At 45.5% G+C, this 22,215-nt stretch overlaps 1 protein-coding gene across 3 annotated transcripts in view; it reads left to right on the top strand.

The window, feature by feature from the left end:
• The window catches only part of PAK3 (p21 (RAC1) activated kinase 3), a 71,684-nt gene that overhangs the window by 1,130 nt on the left and 48,339 nt on the right, over positions 1–22,215 (top strand). The gene's annotated exons all lie outside the window — the stretch shown is intronic.

The following is a 22,215-nucleotide window of genomic DNA, read 5'->3' as shown; positions in this document are numbered from 1 at the left end:
TAAAGGATCCATGCTGCTGATGCCCCACCTGCCCGGATTGCACCCGGCGCCGGGGCTGCCCGAGAGGGGACGCTGCTTTCTCTTGTCTTTCTGGGCACGGTCAGGGATGCTTGCCCAGGGAACCTGGAGGCCGAAGATCAGCAGGGGCTTTGCTGAGCGACTCTCGAGCTGACATGGACCGCCTCGGAGAGGAGGAGGGGAAGGAGGACGGGCTGTCGGGAGGGCCGGAGCCAGGCTGTTGCCTGCCTGCCCGAGCGGGAGGGAGGGGTGATGAGTCCGGCTTCCCTGGCTCCTCTGGTGTGAATCCACCTTCTCTGTGGCTGTCAGGCGGGGCGGAGGGGCTCGGGCACAGCTCCGGAGCCACCCGGGAGGAGGACGCTGTGCCGGGGGAAGTGGAAGTGTGGCACATGGCTGCAGAGGAGCCTCGGCCTTCCAGTCACAGGTTACCAAACGATGTGAGCAGAATGCGGAGTAAATTAGGGGTCGGGGTAATGAGTTGTAGGTCTGGGACATGGACAGGTGCGATGTTCCAGGCCCGGCGGTGAAGGTTGCCATGGCAGGTCATGTGCCTGGAGGGGAAGGATTGCCCTGAGCTGGTGTTCTGCGGTGAGCATAGGCTGGTGAGGGAGGGCGATGCTTGTGGCTGTTTGGAGCTGCATGGGTTGGAGCTGTATTCCTTGAGTGTGGAACTGGGCAGAGGAGCTGGTGGCAGGCACGGTGCTGGGGCTGGGGACTGGCTGGCTTCATAGGTGGGGGGGCTGCAAGCAGCTGCCTCTGGGCTGCAGAGGAGGTTGTACTCAGAACCAAGATGTGCATGGATGGCATTTCTTCACTGAGTGACTCCGGATAACTAAAAGTAAGTCTCAGGAGCTCCTGTTACAGGATTAAGTTTCAGGCCTCATGGGCTACCACTTGCAGTAGCAACAGTTTGAGAACAGCTGTGGCAGCAGTGCTGCAGGAGGCAATACCCAGGGTGAGCTGCTTTGGTTGTCACAGGCCCTGGGCTTGGGCCTCATTCACCTCAGGGCTCTAACACGAACGTGCTGCCTTTTTGTAGGGACCGATGGGGGCTTTGCGCCTTCTGAGAGAACAGGCCCAGCGAGACTGTGTAGGAGGGTTTCCCAGAAGTTGGAGAGCATTTTACTGCTGACTACAGGGAAGAGAACTTTACCTTTCCAGGCAGACTGTTGACAGGACAATTCCTCTGTAAGGATCTGACCAAAACTCAGAAAACATGTGGAAGTTGGAGTCTAGGTTGTCCTGTGTGTCTTGAGCTGACTCACAAAGACTAGAAAAACAAAATTGGGCACAAGAGGTTGTCTTCCTCCAACCCGCTGTATTTCTTTGCACGTTTTGTACATAGAATTCCAGGGATAGATCAGACACATTCAACTCTGCAACATGTTGTTGGCCATAGCAAATCCAGCTCTTGTGTTAGCCATCTCTTGGCCTGGCAGCATTTGCTCCTAGAGGAAAGCTGGTATGTGAGGATAGTCCCATTTTCAGTTCCTGTTCCCTTTGCCGGAAGCTTTCTTCTCTTTTTCTTTTAATACTTTAATTGTGACTGTGGATCCAAGCGTCCCTGGAGCTGCCTGTGTTCTGGGATCAAAACCAGATGGGAATCTGAAGGTCTTTCAGATCTGCCTGCAGCTCCTCCTTCATTTTAGCCATGCCTGCGCAGAACCGGTCGCAGGGGAGATGTTGCCAGATTTGGCTTCCGCTGCTGTTCTGGTTGGACTGCCTGTGACTTTGGGACATTAACAGTGCTGTCATTTTGTGCTTCTCTGGTTTGAGTACTGATTTCTGTTCTTGCTGTGCTGCACAGTGGGCAGACAGAAGCTCACTGTGATCTTCCTCTTTCATTACCATCCTTAGCTCATGCCAAAGGTGCTTGAAGCTTTTCTCCAAGGACCTAATGGGGAGGGCTGTGGTAGAAAGGAGAGAGAAGAACATGAATTTCACCTGCAGAAATAAACTTTTTCATTCATTAGTGCTATTTTGTATTTAGCTAGCATTTTCTCCCTGTAGTTCTATTTTGCCTTTTACCTTTCAGACACAAATAGTTGAGCTTGTGGGTCTTCCCTTATGTTGGCTTTGATTTTTTTGTTACTTGAAGAATGGCATTAGGCCGAGTGGTAATTAGTAGGTTTCACTGGGCTGGGGTCAGCACAGGTAGAGACACTTATGTGAGTGTCTTCTCTCAGACCTGCTGTCACTGGTTGTTTCCTGCTCCTAGCAGTAATTTTATAATGGCAAAATATGATAAAATTCTGTGGTTTGCTAGTGGATAGTCTCAGTGCTTGGAGTTCTGGAGGTTGTTTCCAGGTGAACATCAGCAGCTGTGGCTGATATGCAGTGAACAGCAAGAGTTTCACTGTGCTTTGTTGGAGATTGCCAAAGGACTTCTCATTTTGACTGTTCAGTTGCACTGCTCCAACTTAGTTCTGACAGTGCAATGTTTATAAGTTGGCTTCCTAGGTTTTCTGTGACAGGGAATCAGGCTGCAAGGTGGCACTCACTGCCTCAGGTGGTGTGGGATGTGGCAGGCTGGGTGCACCTTGCTCTGGGCAAGCACCATGGCATCCGCCCTGGCAGTCCCACTGATAGGCATCCAGGAAGCCTGTGATGTTGTTGATGCAGTCTAATTTCCCCCTTTTCTACAGCTCTTGATCCAGGAAGCCCTGGGCAGGGGACAGACAGGCCTGCAAGTGCTCCAGGTCGTTGGCTTCTGGGTTGGGAGGATCTTTTGTCAGCATATGGCACCAGCCCTACCTGCAAGTCTGGCTCTTGGAGCACTGGGCTAGGTGCACCTCCAGGTACTCTGATGTCCTGTCTAGTATCATTCCTTCTAGAGGCAATCTTGGAAATCATGTCCCTTCTAAATAGGGGCATATCTTGCTCAGTTAGGAAACCTTTGCTATGAATGTTGCTTTGTTTTGATCTAAAGACTTACTGTTATGGCTGTGTGCATTAAGTGTTCAAGGGTAAAATTGTGTTGTTATATATTCAGTGTGCTCATTTCCCAACATTAGTTTTATTGTCAGTTGCTTATCTTGTAGTGTACCGACAGATGTGACTGAGTCTTGAGTGATGCAGAGCAAAGCATGTCTCTGCCCTGGAGTCTGTGCTGCCAGTTCCACAGTTGGAATAGTATTCAGTGCCTCCACGTGCTGGGTTTGGGGCTTGGTATCGTGCTCTGATACAGCACTGTAAGGGTCAGAGTTGGGGAATGGCAAAGGTAAGGTTGGATACACATCCTTTGCTCTGCTCTGGTCATATGTACTGTCTTACTGCCATCAGAAGCACATTAAGGCAGTTTGGATCCAAAACATACTCAAAGAATCTTTGGGTAATTTCATGTTTGTTTATTGTCCCGGTGGCAGAAGTGTGCTTTCTCAGGGAATGGAAACAAAGATTTGGATGTGACCCTTTGACTTCTGAAAGTGACACCTGGCATGTGGACCACTGAGCTCTGTGCTGTGGTCCAGCTTGCTGCTCATGCACGTGCTTCACTTTGCCACAACTCACGGTACTGCAATGTCATTTTTGTCCAGCCATAGATGTCCATAAGCCTGATAGAAACTGCCATTTCAACATTGCAGTACAGCACAGACTCCAGAGCCAAACCATTCTCATTTCCTTCCTAATCCTCAAGTGTTGAAAATGCTCTGGCACCCTAGTAGGCTCAGTGTTGCTCTGCAGGGTGTATGCACGGTTCGCTGCATGTGATGAGGGCAGTACTAAAACATTTTCTTGCCATGTCACCTGGGTGGACTCATTTCTTCAGACAATATTGCTGAAGGGGCTGCAGCTGTACCCACCCCCCCCTCCAGCCTCTGTCCATTTGCTAGCATCAAAAAATCAGTTTCCCTATTTAGAAAGGGCACTGGAAAGTACTTCTCTGTGTCTCTTGAGGGGAGTGAAAGGCCTAATGTTTTCCATTTTCTGTCTGCTACTTCTCTATTCCCTATTGTGAGCGAGAAAATCCTCCAGATCAGAAATTTTCTAGGCGCTTCCCTGCAGAGAGTCTTGATTCAACCTGCAGTGCCCAGATGCCAGCTCATATTTATCAGGTGCATCCAGCCACTCCCCAGGATGAACCACAGGGCTGCTGGTGCATGGTAAACCCGAGAGGGAAAAACTGAAGGCACACAATTAAAATCCTGGGCATTTGCTAAAGCTGTTTTTAACGTCTCCTGCCCTCACAGGCAGAAGACTGTGGACTTGGATTTGGGTTGCTCTTGATGTGTCACCAGAAAAGCTGTCATATGTGTGTTTGCAGAAATGGAGGCTTGGGAAATGCTTTTAATTGTGATTCTACTCTGCATAACACAGATTGTCAGGCTTTAAGCTCAGGTTTGTTTGTATCAGGGACAGACATTGATACCACAGCTCCTGTTGGCACATGAATATTTTAACAACTGAAACGATGCCTGCTCCAGAAAAGAGCTGCTTACATCCGTGTTTGATCTCTTTAGCAAGCCTAGCCAGCTCAGGGTGGCATTTCCTACAGATGTGGGGTACATCAGCTGTGCTGTGCTATGACTCTCCTCTGTTCATTCCAGAGAATTCAAGCTGGGAAGAAGTGAGATTTCTAGCAAAAGACTAAAACAGACAGAATTTGCTCCCTGATTTGTTTATTTTTGAGGAAGGTGCCTTGCACTTTGTAGGATGCATGGACCAGAAAGAGGTGGGGTAATATCTGGAAGTATCTAGAGTGGCAGTCTGTGGAGATAGTCTTCTCCTTTAATTTCTGCCCCATGGCCTGTGCCACAACTTCTCTCCATACTCTTCTTCTCTCTCCACTTCTTCTTGCACTAGGGGAATGCAAAATCCCCCTCTTCAGGGGCACTAATGGATAATGGTTAGCATTTCAGAAGGAATAAGCTGAGAGTGGAGTCTTATTCTTTTCTGCAGTATATTGACAGTTCACACACAGAGGTTGTGTCCTGGACTGTTCTTGAAATCTATTGTGATACTGAAATGCTGGAACTTCTGCTCTCTTTGTGTGTTTCTGAAGTAAATTGTCCACAAAGCATCTCTAATTAGGGGGCACTCCTATTTCATAACTTGTAGTGTGAACAGAGCTTTCGAGCAACCTGATCTTCAGGACATGCCCTGTCTTCTCCCGTGGTCTGTGGAGCGCTCTGGACACTCAAGGTGAATGCCGGTCTTCTTCATGTAGTAATAACAATCTGGTTACAAGGTAGCTTTCCAGTTCTAAGTTCTTGGTTTGGTAAGCTCTCTTTCCTCTCCATTAGTGACCACAGCAGCATGTGGATGAAGTTCCCAGACCCACACATGACACAGGAGGTCTGGTACCTGATTCTTGAGTACTTTTTGAGCTGCATTTCATGTTGTTTGCATTGCTGATCTCAGCAGGATGGCAGAGCCTGCCCTCATGGGTATACCTGAACACATGTGACTCTGTTTGAGGATTGCATCTATCCTGACTGTAATTGCTTGTGTACTGAAACAGGAATTACACGTAGCTGCCAATGTACCCACAAGCAGTCTGATAAACATAATCCCAAAATCAGCCCATAATAGGACTGGCTTTCGGGCAAGGAGAGGAAAAAGTTGTGCTCTTGTGTAATCCAGCAGCCTCTAAAGCACAAGTTCTCATCAGACTGATGGCTTTGGTGGGGTCATTAGGCAGAAGACACCTTGCACTGGTTTGCCATGCAGTGCTGGTGAGGCGTTGTGTTGTGATCTATGGATCTTTGTCTGACTCCTGATCCCCTTTGCCATGGAGGAGGCAGCTCAGACTCCCTTCTGTGCTCACTGGAATTTTGAATGTTAGTGCCAGAAGGCAGTGACCAGTAGGTGCACGTGTCTAGTATTATTCTAATATGCACTCTGAGGATCTCGAAGCATATCTTCTGTGAAAACTATTTTAAAGATCTACAACAAATGTCTAAAAGTCAGGCCTGGAAAAAACACAGAGATGTGTTAAGGCAGGGTCTGACTGCTCCAGGGGGTCTGGGTGCCAGGTTGACTCATGTCAAACACACTGGAAACAAAAGGATGAAGTTAGATGCCCAAGGTCATCAGTAGGATGCTGTCAGAGCAATGAAAGATAGCAGTTAGAAATAAACATGATTGAAGCTTTGTGTCCTGAACTCACTGTGGGGGAATAGTGGTGTTGGTGTGGCCAGGGACCTTGAAAACGTAGGCTAGTAGGTGCCTGAATGGGTCCAGGGCAACTAATAAGAACAATTTCCATCCAGCAGTGCCAGGAAGAGAAGAGCTCTGGCACCCCTGAGGCCACAAGGCTGATTTGAGACACACAAAGTGAAGGAGGGACATGTTGGATGGAAAATTGCTCCTTGTGATATGTTAGGTATTAAATGCATCTGATACAGGAAACTTGTGAAGAGGTCTGGATTCAGGATGTGCTTGTGCTTAGCAGAAATGTTCTGTTCTGTGACTGCTGTGAGCAGAAAGACAAGGCCCCCCAGCCCCTGCTCAGCTGTTGCAGGCTGGTGCCAAGCCAAGTGTTGTCAGGTAGCCATTGCATTCTACACAGGTGGCCTTGGGATGCTGTGAGATTTGGAGTGGAAGATGTGGGGATCCCTGGGTACTGGGGATTTAAAGGTGCTTTAGACCCTTTGCATTGCCTTCTGCTTGTAAGTGTTTGGGAGAGGTGTCGTTGTATGCCTATATACCATATGCAAATGGATTTTGAGTTGTGTGTTTTGTCTGAATTTAGAAAAGGAGGGATTTGAAGAAAGAATCCTCCAGGAAATGCTGCTTTTGCAAGCACAAGCCTCTTGGCTATGATTTGTGGGGGAGGAAGGAGTGGGAATGAGGGGGAGGTTCACTGAGATTTTCTTCTTTTCTTGTTGCGTTTTGGGAAAACTCCAGCCAAGGCCCCCATACAGTCGGATGAATCAGCCTCCCTTTTGCCATAAGTAATTGGCAGCTCTAGCTGCAATGCAGTTTTGATGTATGCCTAATACACTTTTCCTTAGTTAATTGAGAAGATACGCTGCAGTAGATGTATGATGTTGAGTTGGTCTTTGTATGGAGTCTTTGAGCTAGTAGGGAGATGCTGTAGGCTGCTCCTTGTGAGGTTGGAATTTGATGCAAATGATATTCCATACTCTAGTCTGAAGGCTGTCATTGCTGTTCATCTGCTATAGAAAATACATTTCCTGTCTCATACACGTGTAGAGAGCACTGTAAGTTGGCACATGGCACTGTTACTCAGTGCAGGGTTTCCTTGGAAGAGTCTGATTTTATATCAACTTCAACAGAATATTCATGGTCTTAGATGAGTGGTTGTTCCTGTGCTGACAAATAAAGCATTTTGGCCTTCTCATATTCCTGTAACAAAATGAAAATCACTTGTTTTCTAAAGTATCTGGTGCCAGTTCAGACTCAGAGCTTTCTGTGTCTGCTCTAGGATTTCCACTGGGCTCGGAAAACTTACCAGACAAGCTCAGCATTCACCACTGGAAGAATCTGGAGTAACTGGAGGGGTTTCTTGTCCTGGAAACAGGACACGGAGCAGTTGCCCTTGGCAGGCTAAGACTTGCCAAATGCCCTGTATTTCCTGTTGGAAGTCTATTTTTATGTCGAAGGACTATATTACTTTCACAACTGTAGTATCTGTTGGTAAATATTGGCTTTATGCAATATTTCACTTCATGCACTTCACTTCAGCAGAATATCAGCAGTGCAGTGAAATAAGCGTGCTGTACTGGGGCAGTAGCAGCAGTGTTCTTTTACTGTTTTCAGTGGTAAATACTGTACCTCTTATTTTCAAAGCATTTGAAAATTCATTAGAAATTAGTCCCTTTGAGGAACCTGTAGTCACAACTGTGATTATCTCAGCCTTGGAGTTTTAGTCATGGCCAAAGCTGCACTAAATGTTGTCTAAAAAGAAAGAATAATGGACTTGAATTATTCTTTCATGGGATTGCTTCATATGGAGGCAGCATATGGCCTTCCTCCCTCCAGTTGTTCTGAGGTGGAAGAAAACAAGTACAAATGTAAAGTCTTCACAAGGAGCAAATGAAACAGTTAGCTCTGTAGCATTTTGCACCTGAAGTGAAACAGAAATGGCTCTTTTTGCCATGTACCTTTGTAGGGTACAGAAAGGACTCTTGGATGTTTGAAGATACAAACAGGTAGAAAGCAGCATACTCCTTTCCATGCATACTTAGCAGAGGACACTCCTACGTTTGATTCAGTGTGTTACATGTGACTGGAGAGGGGTTATCCTGAGGCCACTTGCGCTGTGCTCCTTCTCTCCAGTTCACCGGACAAGTGTTTCATGTTTTCTTAAGAATAACTTTAAATGGACATCATTTTACCTCGTTTTGAAAAGGAACTGGTATTTTTACAGCTCAGGCTGATATATAACTAACCTTTTTCTTTCCTGAACAAGGTCATTACATCATAATGCAGTAATCCTGTCTGTGGGATAAACCATCCTCTCTCTATGTCTCTGTCTGCTGCTTTTATCTATGTTTGTGTGCACGGTGGGGAGGAGGCACGAGGGGAGAGAAAAAGTTTTGATTCTGGCCAGTTAAACTGTGTTTAGGGAGAATAATACATGGGTTGTGAGATGCAAAGGGCTGTTGTCTCAGAGCTATTGCTTTGATACTTTATCCACAAAGAGAAGCTCCACAGTCTCAAGTCAGAAGAGCCTGGGGATGAAATTACACCTTTGTCAGGCTATGACAGGTTAAACTTTATGGAGATGCAGGTAGCAAATTATCCACAGACTGAATTGCAAAGGATGGCTTTAAAATGGGGTTTAAAAACCTGGTGGGGAGATTAAGTGGAAAAAAATATTTAGTTCTTGTGCCCCTCTTTTTGTCATGATGCTCAAAGCAATCTGTGAAGGAAGGAGGGACAATGTTGTTATCTTTGTCTAAGCCCAGAGGAAGCTGGGGGATGGAGTAATGGCACTATGGGTGGAACAGGGAAGAACAGGAGCCAGCAGCAGGACCCAACCATCTTGCTGCCTGTCTCATTCCCTGGCCATTAGACTAAGCTGCCTTCCTGCTTGTTGCAATTTCTAATTTGTCTTGGATGTGTCTGTGTGCTTTTTCCCAAGTCAGTTTACACCACAATATGTCATTTATGGCTAGCCTGGGGTGTGCCCAGTGAGGTATGGTTCATAACTATTTTTGATTCACTTGCAAAGGGATTAGGTGACATGGTTGCCTGGACAGCAGGGGCTGTACTTTGTGACCCAGTGGGTCTCTCCCAGTCCTGTGTAACCTGAGGTGATGCCATCTAAGCTGCAGCAAGGTGCCAGTGATGTAATTTCAGACTGTCTGGCCTGAGCACCAGTGAAGGCAGGGAGGCTGCACATGTGTAAGACAGGCTGAAGCAGAAGATAGACAGGGATTGATTCAAAATGAAACCAGGTAACTGAGCAAAGTAGAGCAGGTGTATTAGGTGTTGACTCCATCTTCCACCTGCTCTGGGGGGAAATAGCCCATGCTCATTTTACTGAACAGCTCTGAGTCTGTTGCAGATTAAGACAAATAACTAAGTTGAGTCATCAAGTTGTAGTGTCTCAACAAACTTCTTAAAAAGATGCCAGGTCCTCTCTGTGGGTGGATGCTAAAGTGGCAGAACTATTAGAGAAACATATCTAAAATCACATGAAGACTTGACTGTTAGCATCATGCCAGGTTTATGGCAGTGCTAGAGCATGTGTCTTCCACGCTGGAGGTGATAGACACCCGTAGCTGTCAGCAGGACAGGACTATGATGGACCCCTTGCAGGTTGTGCTGGTGTGGGCACAGTGCTGCACTCACATGCTTTTGCAGCTCTCAGAGCAGCAACATGCATCAGCTTGCTTAGAGTGCAGGCAGAGAGCTCAGATCAGGCTGTGCCCATCTGTGGAGACTTAGCTATGGCTGAGCAGTCCCTGCTCCAGTCAAAAGGGACACCAGTAATAACCACTATATCCTCAAGATAATATTTCTATGCTTTGTACTTGTCCTCAATTTATTAAATCCCCAAATGCAGGAGTCTCCTTATGGAGATTACATGGCTGACAGTATTTGCATCCATGTTTTATCTGTACTGACTGTTGATGCAGGTAGGCTCTGTGTAGTTTGGTCCAATATCAATGTTTTAATGGAGAAGGGAAGATTTCTACATTAGATTAAGTGATTATCTTCTTTTATAATTTTCTGGTACTAGAAAAATTCTAGCAAATAAGTATGTACTAATTTGTTTGGATTATTGTTTTGAGTCTGTTGTATTCAGTGTAGTGCAGATGAGAATGTTTGGACTCCAATTCCAAGGTAATGACCATGTTTGAGAAAAACCATGGCCAAAGCAGCTCTTTCCATTGACTAGGAAGTGCTGTTTTTCAGCAGCCAATCGTTATGGTAGTTTTGACCTTTTTTTCCATGCTAGGCTAAATTTCAGAGCAGCATCGATTTTGGTTTCTTCATGTAACTTGTGATTTGGTTAGTTACAGGTGACAGCAGCTTTCCCCGATCCTTAATGGGTCATTCTGCATATGTGTATGTAAAAGCTGCAGAATCACATCTTAAAATCAAAGGCTTCTAAACATGCTTAGCTGAGTGTAACACCTTTCTTTTTGCACTTATTTTTAAAGCCAAATATTATAAAAACAACTCTTCAGTGCTTTGATGTGGGTTCCTAATTTTCTCATTGATGCCATTAATATTGCATGCCCAGTTGCTCGATGGTGGATGTCAGTGCTCTGTAACAGCAGCCATCTGTGAGAAAGGAGCTGCTTCCTGGCATGGAGTAAAATTTAGGCCAACTGTGGATGCTGGAACCACATCTTAGAGACTCTTCCTCTGGGCTCTCCCTTCCCTGTGCTTTGCCTGAGCAGAATTTCTGGTACCCAGAATCCCACAGCCTGTGGAGCTGCATTTCTGTGTTAATGTCTGAGCCTCACACTCTGAAGAGGGAAGGTAGGGCCTGAATTACTGCCACACCATGCTTGTGCTGGTGGCATTCCAGAAGGCTGGGTTCCCCTCAACTCAAGGGCTCGCCCATGCTCTTGTTAACTTTGAGCAGTGCTTGGGATGTCTCCCCCTGCACCCATTCAGCACAAGTGGTGTTTTATGGGTCTAGTAAAACAAGTGAAAATGCAATTGCAAGTCGGGCCTGATACTTCAGAGGAAGCCAGGTTTTGTTCCTGTTATGTTGGAAAAACATTGTCTCTGTGCCCTTTAGCTTTAATTTCTAGGCATATAACCAGGCTAGAATTGAGAGAGCAGGTGAAAATAAACAAACTTTAGGCAGCATCCCAGCTAAGTCTTAGATAGAGAGGATGTGTATCTTGCCCTATGTTGAATTGTTTTGCCATTAAACTTCTGGGATCTGAATGGACTTCCAAGCCCATGTCAGAGCTCTCACAGAGAGGACCTGACGGAGATTACTGTCAGCAAAAGAATAGTCTGTCAGTACTGTTTTCCTAGTCTAGTTAACCCCCTTGGGGCCTCATGACACACCTTCTAGCCTAGAGAACAGTCCTTATGAAAAATAATGATCATTGGGCAAATTCTGCCTTCAATTATGTGGTCTGACCTCAGCTTTTCATTTAATTTACAGAATTGGGGTTTATAAAATAGCTGTGCTTAATAACGCATCAATTCTTACGTTGATGTGACATCCTAGATGGCATTTGCAATCACAACATGGTCTCAGGATTTCTACTGTTTTCCAGCACACATTCTTCCTTTCTGTAGCTACCTTCAAAGTCCTTTCCCTCTCACAAGATTTCATTTCTCAAGAGTACTTGGGACAGACGTTTTTCAGATCACCACAGGCATAGGCCAGTTACTCAGAAAAAGGCTTCAACCTTGGAGGTGCTTCCTTATAGACAGAGGAAAGAATACATGGTTCTGCTCTCTATGCAGCCTTTGGAAGAATAGAAACTTGATTTTGAGGGCAAAAAAATCTTCTGCAAAGACTTGGGATGTGATCCATATTCATCTCCATTTACACAGTCTTCAGTATCAGCTTTGTCAGACTGGGATCATATGTTGCACTTTATGGTATAACACGCCTGAAGGTAAATTGGATCAAGACACTCTTAAAGTTTGCAGCAGCCAAAGTTATATTAGTGCTGATGATAATTGCTGAAGGAGTATAATGATTACCCAGATAATCATGGCTGAGTTCCATCAGAAATGCTGAACACTCACCTTCTGATAAAGGGCCCAGCTTTCAACTGTTGTGAGATTTTGCTGAGCTGGGAATGTAAAAGCTGTCTTGGTGGCTTTTCAGATACTGGGCACGTGGAAATGTTTTGTGGGATCAGAAGATAGACTGGGACAGGGTCTATGCATTTTTTTCCCTCGAACTTCTATGCCATAGAAGTCAGTGGAACTAGTCAGAGCCAAAGGGGCAGAGCAGCTTTGCTCTTCAGCTCACAAGTCATCATAGATTCTTATTATCTGATGTGAATCTTGTTTCAGACTTAAAGGAATGCAGTCCCAAATCCTTCAGCAGCTCCCAGTTTTTTCATTGCAGATACCAGAACCACTGTTTAACTACTGCTGTGGTGATCTTGGAGGCCAGAACCTGAATGGTCTGTGGAAGCACCAGGAGCTGTCTCAGTCATGTAGTGTCACAGAATCAGAGAATGGCTTGGGTTGGAAGGGACCTTAATGATCATCTGGTTCCAGCTCCTTGCAATGGGCAAGGACGCCTTTCAGGAGAGCAGCTTGCTCAGAGTCACAACCACCTTGGCCTTGAACGCTTCCACGATAGGGACATCCACTTCTCTGGGCAACCCGTTAAAAATACGGAATGGTTCATGAATTTAGGTGGGTTCTTGGTAGTGAAGGTGTTAATCTTGGCCAGGCCCTGAAGCTGATGTCCCAGGTATATGTAAGTAGAAGTATTTGCTTCCCACATGGATGAGGCACATGCAACTGGAGATAGATTCCCATGGGAACGGAGCACTGCCTTCCATGTGCACCTGAACTGGGCAGTAATTTCTCTGCTGTATTACTCAATCCCATCATATCCTTTAGAAATTTATGGATAAGCTGTTTAGCACAGGAGTTTTTTCCCAGGGAGGTCCAGAAATGGATTTAGGTAGAGGCCTTGCATGAAGAGCAAATGAGCTGTGCAGTGAGGTCTGGAAGTGTTTTGTGATCAGGCTGGTATGTGTTTCTGAAGGAAGAGTGAGAAAAGCTTTGTTTTGACAAAGAGGACATGGAGGCTCTCTGTTTTGTGGTAGATGATATTTGTTGACTCCTTTGTAAAATCCTTGATGGAAGAAAGAATTTTTTATGGTGGAAAGTGCTCACGCCAAGTAAAACAAGAGGTGGTGGCTTGAAATAGAATTAAGTATTTCTAGGAGAAGCATGAAATGTGTTCTATTTTCAATGCATGCCTTAATGCCACATCTTAGAGTTTCCTTGATAGCATTTCTAATCGGCAGGCCCTTATCCATTCCCTACCACTATTAGTTGCAGCTTAATGATACATAATTGTATTGGTTCTTTACCACTCAACTTGCCAAGTTGTTAATGTCTTGGAATGCAGGATGGATTTATTGCCTCACTGTCTCTTGATGTTCTGCAATGCAAACATGTGTTTTGCCAAAGCCTTTGGGAAGATACATTATCAGAAATTGTAGACAACTGCACACCTAGAAGTAAAGGTGTTGCATACTGATCATCTTGCCAAGTCCTTTTAATGTCACATTGTCCTACATTCACAGAGTTTGGTAAGAGGGAGATTAGTGAGAAAACTGAATGATAAACACTGATTTTTGATTTGTGCACATACATACACATAAATTGAATTTTTGACAGCTGTTGCCAGCGAACCAACAAAGCAAATTTTTTACTGAGGGTCAATGGGTAAAGAGTAGAGGTGAGTAATTCCTGGGGCATCAGAACAGCTGCAGTGTTCTCTGCTGGGGCAGGTGGTGATGCTGCAGCTGGACAGGAGTGCATCTCTGCTCCAGCTTCTCCATGGAAGTCAGCCTAGGCCAGCTGCTCAATAGGGCACTTGTTGCTGGAGGTGTCTGTGTCTTGTGCTGATGTGCCAGCTGGAAAGGCAAACTCGGGAGCACCTTTCAGAACTGCAAGCACAGCTTAGGCAGCAGAGTAGATGTTTCTTTGGTCTTCTGTCTTACAGAAAAATAGAAGGTGATCCGTGCTGTCAGTGTGGGAGGAGGAATCATTCATTATAGAATCATAGAATGGTTTGGGGTTAGAAGGGACCTTAAAGACCATCCAGTTCCAACCCCCCTGCTATCAGACACCTTCCGCTAGACCACGTTGCTCAGGGCCTCATCCAACCTCATCTTGAACAGTCCCAGGGATGAGGCAGCCCCTGCTTCTCTGGGCAGCCTGTGCCAGGGCCTCACTGCCCTCACAGTAAAAAATGTCTTCATAACATCTAATCTAAACCTGCTTTCTATCAGTTTGAAGCCATCTTTTCTCCTTCTATTACTATGTGTCCTTGTAAAACATCTCTCCAGCTCTCTTGTAACCCATTTAAGTACTGGAAGGAAGTTCTGGGCTGTCAGAAAAATGGGAGCAGTCTGACTGTTTCGCTTATAAATCCCCTGTTTTGAGTGGTGTAGACAGCCAGTGTAAACATGCTTGTGCAAATTCCAGCCTTTGCCTTGATCCATTTTGTGCAATTGGATTGTCAAACTAAGTAGTTCTGGCTGCTGAAAGAGTTAGGATAGAGTTTAGATGTGTTTGCATTGCAGTTTAGATTATTATAAATAATTTTCTAGGGAGAGTCTGGCCAGTGTGTTCCATGTTGTCAGCTGGGTGAAAGAGCTGAAGGAAATGCTGATGAGTTCCAGTAGATCAAAGTCCTGGTGGTCCTCTCCTCCCCTCTGGTAGGAGTTCTCATCCTTAGAGCCAAGTTGCAAGAATGTCTGCCTCAGCATTTGTTGCTGTGGAGTAGGAAAGTTATCCCAAATCCCTTTGGTGGCACTCTAAGTTAAGTCAGCAGATGCTACACAGGAATGGTTTAGTACAGAGACATCTTCTTATCTGCCAGTGTTTCTGGGTGAACTGGAGCTTTTGGCAGAAGGGCTGCTTCAAAGAGTCTCACAGGACACAGTGATGTCACACGGCTGCCTTTGCATGTTTAGAGTGTGTGGCCCTGTGCCCATCTCCAGAGCTCTTTAAAAAGATTCTAGGCCAAGATCATCATTCATTTGTTATAACTCACATGTGCTTGGATAAACTGATTAGTGTTGAGTCCAGCATCACAGGTTCCTACAAAGGATAGATCCAAGCTACCTGTGGTATGTATGTCAGATTGCCATCATAACAATGGGAAATAACAGCAGTCCCTCACCTTCTACCTTTTTAAGCACTCACCAGTCATTAATGAACTAATAATCTGCACAGAATCCCTGGGAGGTGGCCAGCAGGTTGTTGTTTGTTTTTTTTTGTTGGAAGGAAGTAGAGTGGAGATCTGACATCCTTGGACAGCTCATCTTGTGATACACATCTGTGGATACACAGCATCTCTCACAGCTAAGTGGAATCTGAGCTCTCCCCGTTGTGGGGCCAGGTAGGAAATAGTTTTGTCTTTGGAACTAGGATCCTTTAAAGCTTTTGAGAAAAGAAGAAATGCTATTAAGATTTCATGGAGGACTGGAAAAATCATTCTGGGGAATCTGGATCTCCTGCCTTGCACCTACAGTGCTGGTGCCTGCACTGAACCCAGGTTTCCCAGCCCCAATTCTGGGCTTTCTTCAGCTGCCCTTTAAGAGAACAGAAATGCTCTTCCTACTCTGTTTTCTCCAGAGACACATCCTTGTGATGAAGCCTTCCCAAACAGTGGTATGTTCCCATGAAAAGATTCTCTTCCAAGCCACTGACATGTAACTTGCTGAAAAATTAATGACCAGTTCCTGTCAGAGGCTTTGCCTATCCCATGAGCATGGTTTGTTCCTATCAGATGCCTTCAGGGAGGCAGAATCTGAAGCACAGGATCAGTCCCAGGTTACCAGGGATTTGTTACAGCATAATTGTAGCCACTGAGAAATGAGGGGATGGAGGCACAGTGTAATTATGCAGTTGGCCAGAGTCCCCTTGGTAAGTCAGTTACAGAGCAGAGGAGAACATCTGATTCTTGGCATTTCCTCTTGTGCTCCTGCACAGGGAGGCAGGATGGGAAAAGTCCTTCTGATTTTTGGATTTGGTTTGGGTACTGAAGGCTGTTTGAAAGGCCCTAGCTCCCATTAAGAAATTATGAGGATGTCAATAGTGGAATTAATTTTTTTAAAGAAATCAGCCACAAAGAAGTGTAGCTGAAGATTGGGGGACGGGGTGTCAGGGTCTGCAAACATGCAGAGGGGATGTGAGCAATGTACATAGCAGGAGAGTATTCAGTAAGGAATGTGATCAGCTGCACTTGCTCCTAGACCTGTAGGCAAGTACTTAAATGTCAGAATATGAAGGTGATCATGTGCAGCAGTACACTAGGGCAAAAGATGATTTTGCTGTCATTGTTTTCAGCTGACAGCGATTGCTATTCCGTGGAGTACAGGAGATGCTTTGTACAATTTAATTCAGAATATAAATTTGATGTCTTAGGTGCTGTGTGTTCAGGCGGCAGAACCAGGGCACTTCTGTTGCATTTCTTAGCTGGGGACCTTAAAACTGCTGGTGGTGAATGCTGGGTTGCAAGGGGAGGAGTTTGGGCTCTCCAGGTGTGTATCAGGGAGAGGTGATGGCTTGTTTGTTAATTTATATCATTTTTGCACCCATAGAGTTATTAGGGCCATTTGTAATGGTAATTTGATCTCTGTGCATTGATTTCCTAATTTGTAAGCTCTTTGCAGACTGGTGCCTGTGCTCTGGCTGGCTCAGGTCAGCTTCATTCAGCTTCTGATGCTGAGGGTGAACTCTGTGTGGCACGGGCTTTGTGTACAGTCTGCCCTCAGTACCTTTTCTCATTTAGGCTAAAAGGCTGAGACTTTCAGAGGTGGAAAGCCCAGGATTCTGGCCCTTGCTCTACAGACAAGTGTGTGATTTGTCTAGTAAGAATTCAGTGATTACTCCAGAAGTCCTTTGAGATTACTGGAAGTACTTAATTGTACCTGGTGAAGGGCTTCATAAACCTGAAGTAAATCACTCTTCAGGTGCCCAAAGTGTTAGCATTCTATAAAAATATTTTCTAGACAATGGAATAAAAATGTTTTAAAACATGGGAAGCAATACCAGAACAAGATCTGTAAAATGTTGAATTTATGTAAGAGCTGTTGCAGGCTGAGCAGAATCTGAAGATAGTGAAATAGTAATAAACCATGATGTGATGGCCCACATTTTCCAGCAGAGGCTCGTTCCGTGTGCACCATCCTGTGTCAGCCCAGATTAGACTTGCAGGTCCCGGGATGAGATGGAGAAGTGTGCCCACTGCTACAGCAGGACTTCCATGTGCCTGGCATGCCCAGAAAATGATACAGGGCTGCCCCTTCTGAGCCACAGGCTTTGCCTTCACGCTTTCTGTCCTCCCAGGGTTTGTGCATTTATTAGCTGGCAGCTTGGCTTTGGCTCCTGTGGCAGGCAGCCTGGCTTTCAGCGTGCAGAGCCTGAGAGCTGCCCTTGACTTCGGTGGGAGCAGAGGGAATGCAGCCCTTCTCATGGCTGGGCCAAGTGTGTCTGAGTCACAGAGAGGGCAGGCAGCCAGGGCTTTTCCTCACAAAGGCGAGGAAGCTGAATTCATTTAGTCCTTAAAGGAGTGTTTAGCTCGCAGACTGGAAGGGTCCGTAGAAATCTGATACAACATTACTGGAGTCTATTCAGATACTTTGGTGGAAATTGATTAAGACTTGAAATGTGCTAAAGTCTTTGCACTTTTAGCTGTAATGACAATGCTCATAAGCAGAATTTAATTAAATATAATAAAGGAGAGAGCTGTCTTCCCTGTACTGTTACCTGGTTTCTCTTGAATCTCTAGAAGTGTCTGCATCTAGATTATTTCAGGTTTTGTGTTGTTTCCCTGTGGTATCATACTCTCTTTAGTAAATAATTTGTGGTTCTTTGTGACAATTTTTCTTTACTCCTGAAGGAAGGAGATCCACTTTCTTATCCCTTTTGGCTTTGAAGTGTGTAGTTGCAAGCAGCTTCTGCCATGTCTCTTCTTAACATTTCCTCCTGTTTACAGTTGTGCCTGCACCATGGGAAAAGTTTACTTAATGCAAGGTAAATATTTTCTCTCTTCTAGTACATTAAGGTTTTATTGGTTTATTTTGTTTCTGATGACAAGTAAAAGCTGTTTGATGTGCCAGAAGTTACTAATTTTTAAAAAACTGTTCACCTCTTAAAATTGAGTGGATACTTTCATTCAGGTATAAAGACTAAGCAAACAGGGTGGGTGGTCATTCCCTTTCCTGGAGTCTGCTCTTAAGTTTCCCTCTGAAATTTATCACAAGGGGGGAAACAAAACTCTGAACGTTTACAGTAGTAGATCCTTGGCTGGTTTTCCGCTCTAGCTTTCTCCTATCCTAGGTCTGTGTATCTCTGTGGTGGGGTGGATCTCTAATCTGTCAAGCAATCCTACCAAAGACTGGGGAGTAAGAGTTTCTTGCTGTAGCTTGTTTTGCTGGGGACAGGGGCACTCTAATGGTGCACGTTGTTGACAGAAGTTCTGAGGATGGTGCTGGCTGGTGTATCATGACATGTAGTCTTGCAAAGAGAAGGCAGAGACCTGGCCTATCAAGGCAGTGGTATTGCATTACTGTCTGTGACACTCTGAAATCACTTGGAGTCTCCCATTATATTTAGGTGATAATTTGGTGTATTAATGCACTCTCTTCCACTGGCACATGGGCACTTCATTCTGTAAAGCTGCCCTTTCTGCATGTCTTTGTTGCCATTAGTGACCACCAGGAAGGCTGATCCTCTTGAAGAACAGGGGCAGTTATCCCTTGGAAGTACTTAATGGGGTTGTTTTCACGGTCCTTTCTCCTGGCTTGTGACCCAGACAGTGCTGGTGGCTAGTAAGATGTGCATGGACATGTCACATTCCAGGGAGTGTAGCTCCTGGCTCCTTTTCTGTCTGAGCAAATGCACTTTGTGAGCTGTAAGGCATCAGCAGGTAAATGGAATGGGACCCTGGCTTTCCATACTTGCTCTCCTTAGGTTTGCTGCTGAGGCATCTTGGTGTTGCTGTGAGCTGCTGTATGTAGAACTTTGGTACCTCAGGGCTGGGCAGGGAAAACCAAGCATCTGCCCAAGGCTGTAAATTAGGGAGGAGCTGACAAAATCAAGCCAGTAGCAGAGCAGCTTCTTGTATAGCAGCCTCTCTGAGTGGCTGAAGGGACAAGGGCTGATGTAGGTCTCCAGCTCAGGGAGAGGCCGAGAGGCTGTGCTGTGTGCCCAGCTCCTGGCTGTGGCTGCCTCCAGCCTTGCCCTGCTTAGGAGAGACAGAGGGATGATGAGCAGCCCTTTGGCTGGGGTGGGACCCATGTCTGGCCAGGTCCCTGCAGTGGCCCTGACCCCACCCACTGCTGCAGAGAAGCCCTTGGGATGAAGGTGCTTGGCTCTGAGCGCTGCAGTGTGTGCTCATGGCCTCGGATGTTCCCAGATTTCAGAGTCTGCAGAGCTGCTGCAGCTCAAGATGCTCATCACATCTTTGGCTCCAAGAATTTCTTTAAAGGCCTCAGAGGTAAATGCAGGCCAGGAATTAACCTCACTGAGAAAAAGTTCACTCAGTGATGATTCTTAGATCGTGGTTGGTCTTTGTGGCCTGTAATTTAGTGTGGCTTTTAATTGGTTTAGTGTGTTCTGTGGTCTTCCTTTTTTGTTATAGTTTTTTAATCAAAACCTCTTTTTTTTAAGGCCTTTCAGGGACATAAGTTTCTACAACAATGATAATATTTCTTTGTCAAATGTGTTTATCATTTCATGTTTGCACAGTCCTGCTACCAAGCAGTGGATGGTTCTGTCAGTTTCTGTCAAGCTGAAGTGATAATACCTCTGATTTTGTGAGGGGCTTTTTTATCAACAGCTTGTATTTGCCCACTGATCTCAGAACATTTTTTTATTCTACATCTTCAGCATTCAGTGGCATTTCTCCCATCTAAGATTGCCTCTTATCACTGCAGCTGGCTCTGCAATCCAGCTGGAATCAGAATCATCTTTGATTTAATGGCAGAGCAGCAAATGTAGCTGTAGAAGGGCTGGCAGCTTCTTGTGCAGAGCCTGACTATTGAGAGTCTCCTGAGGTTTTATTGCAGAGATCCTTCTTTCTACAGGATCATCCTCAGGCACTGCCTTCACTCTTGTTATTCACATTCTCAATAAACTGCATTGTGAAGGCATTCTGTTTCCTTTGTGTGTTTACCCCATTGCTCTGAGCTGAGCCTTGCTCTTTTTGCATACCTCTCTGTACTGTGCTTTCTGCAGACCACAGAGCCTGGATTTTCAGGCAGCCTCTCCTTGTGCCCTGGGTTCCTTTAGTCACATTTTTACAGTGCATGTGTGGGGCTGTCACCCATTTCACTGGGGGACCTCTGGTATCCCTTCAGTCACACACAGACATGGTGATGCACAGCTTTGTAACCAGAGCATTTAATCTTTGCTTCATGGTTTTGCCTAAACAATAGTGCCTTTAGACAGGTTCGTTTTGTCTGAGATCAGACAATATGTCAGCTGTTCTGGGTTGGGTTTTTTTTTAGATACTGACCCTGGCAACAGTATCTTGCTCATTTTTCATAATTTTCTGCCACTTAGTAAAATTATTTTACCTCAGTCTTTTCCTCCTCAAGGATAGATCAGTGTAAAGGCTCTGTTCTCATGTCTGTTAACCTTTTATTCCTAGCAATCTAGCATTTCCAGAGGTTTGGTATCTCCCCAGTACTTCCTGTTTTCTCAGCTCATTGGAGGCATTTTGTTTTTCTTTTCTCTTCTTCACTTGCTATCCAGTTTGTTGACTCTATATTGCATGTACTGTGTGCTGACTAAGAACATTATTGCTTTCAGGTTTCTGAAACTAACCTGGCTCTTTATTAGATTCTTTAAAGTCTGATAGATGTGGCAAAATAGAAACAACCTCTATCTACATTAACAGCAAGGGAAAGAGCCAAGTTCCTCACAGAGCCATAAAGAACACACAAAGACAGTGAGTAACTTGTCTGAGGTTATTTGTGAGGTCTGTGGCAGGTGTCCCATGCTTGTACCCTCAGCACATGGTCTGCCTATCAATATGTTCTGCAAGGAAAGAAAACAAGAGGTAGATCCCTGCTCCTCTCCCCTGGTGAAGACTAGCTCCAGGCACTGGTCTGTCATGAGGCAGAGCTGAGGGTGCTGTGAGCCTGGAGGTTGGCAGTGTGTCCCATCTTCCCATTGCTTCTACTGTTACTTCTGGAGTGGGGTCTGGAAAGAAATGTGCCTGTGCTGTTCACTGTGGGTGTGGGCGTCTTGTAGCCAGGTACCCATTTGAAGTGGCAGTTTTTGCTGAGGAGCAGCAGATTTGCTGCTGTCTCTGTCCTCATGGGAATGCTCTTTACAGTTCCAAAAATCAGCTGGAGTTTGTCATGGGAGGGGGACATGTTGAGGCACAGGCCTGTTGAAGGTTCCAGCTGTGGTTCTGTAAGAAGCAAGCCTGGAGACCTCTCATCCTGTGTTTGCTGGCCAAGCTGGAGGTCACGAGCCGTCAGTGCTGTGTCACTGCAGCTGGATTGGTCCTCTGTGGCTGTGTCAGTGCCCTCACACAGGCTCAGCAGGCTTTGTGTCCCTCCTGGGATCTGTGCCTGGGACAGAAGTGCACCTCCAGACCCTTTCCCTTGTTTGTATTGACTGAGGAATAAAGATAGGCAGAAGAGCTGTTAAAGTTTTCTTGGGCAGCTTCTCTCCTTGGGTGCTGCTTCTCTGATGTCCTCCCCATTTCTCAGCCTACAACATGTAACAATGCAGCTGTCATTTTGTGCCTCAAAAAAACCTCAATTAATGTACTTCAGTTTTCTTTAAAGCCTGAAGTTGTAAATACTAAGTAGGGGTGTCAGACGGTAGTAGACTTCAGCCAGCAGCGGAGTAAGTGTTGATGCACTGTTTTAAGAACAAATTTCTTTGCAAAGCTTTTATGCTATAGATCAGATGTGTGTGACACAAGGAATCTATTTTGGGTCCTATTGTTGTTCTCTTTCCTCTTCCCTTGCTCTTTTATTTGTTTACTTGTTTCTGTGCGTTTTGATGGTTTCTTATTTTGGCCACCTTTGACCTGATACAAGATTGCATTAGTGTCAGCTGCTGCTCTGGGAG

This window comes from Haemorhous mexicanus, chromosome 14, assembly GCF_027477595.1.
Source record: "Haemorhous mexicanus isolate bHaeMex1 chromosome 14, bHaeMex1.pri, whole genome shotgun sequence".
Classification (NCBI taxonomy): Eukaryota; Metazoa; Chordata; class Aves; order Passeriformes; family Fringillidae; genus Haemorhous; species Haemorhous mexicanus.
This window is presented reverse-complemented; position numbering and strand designations above follow the sequence as displayed.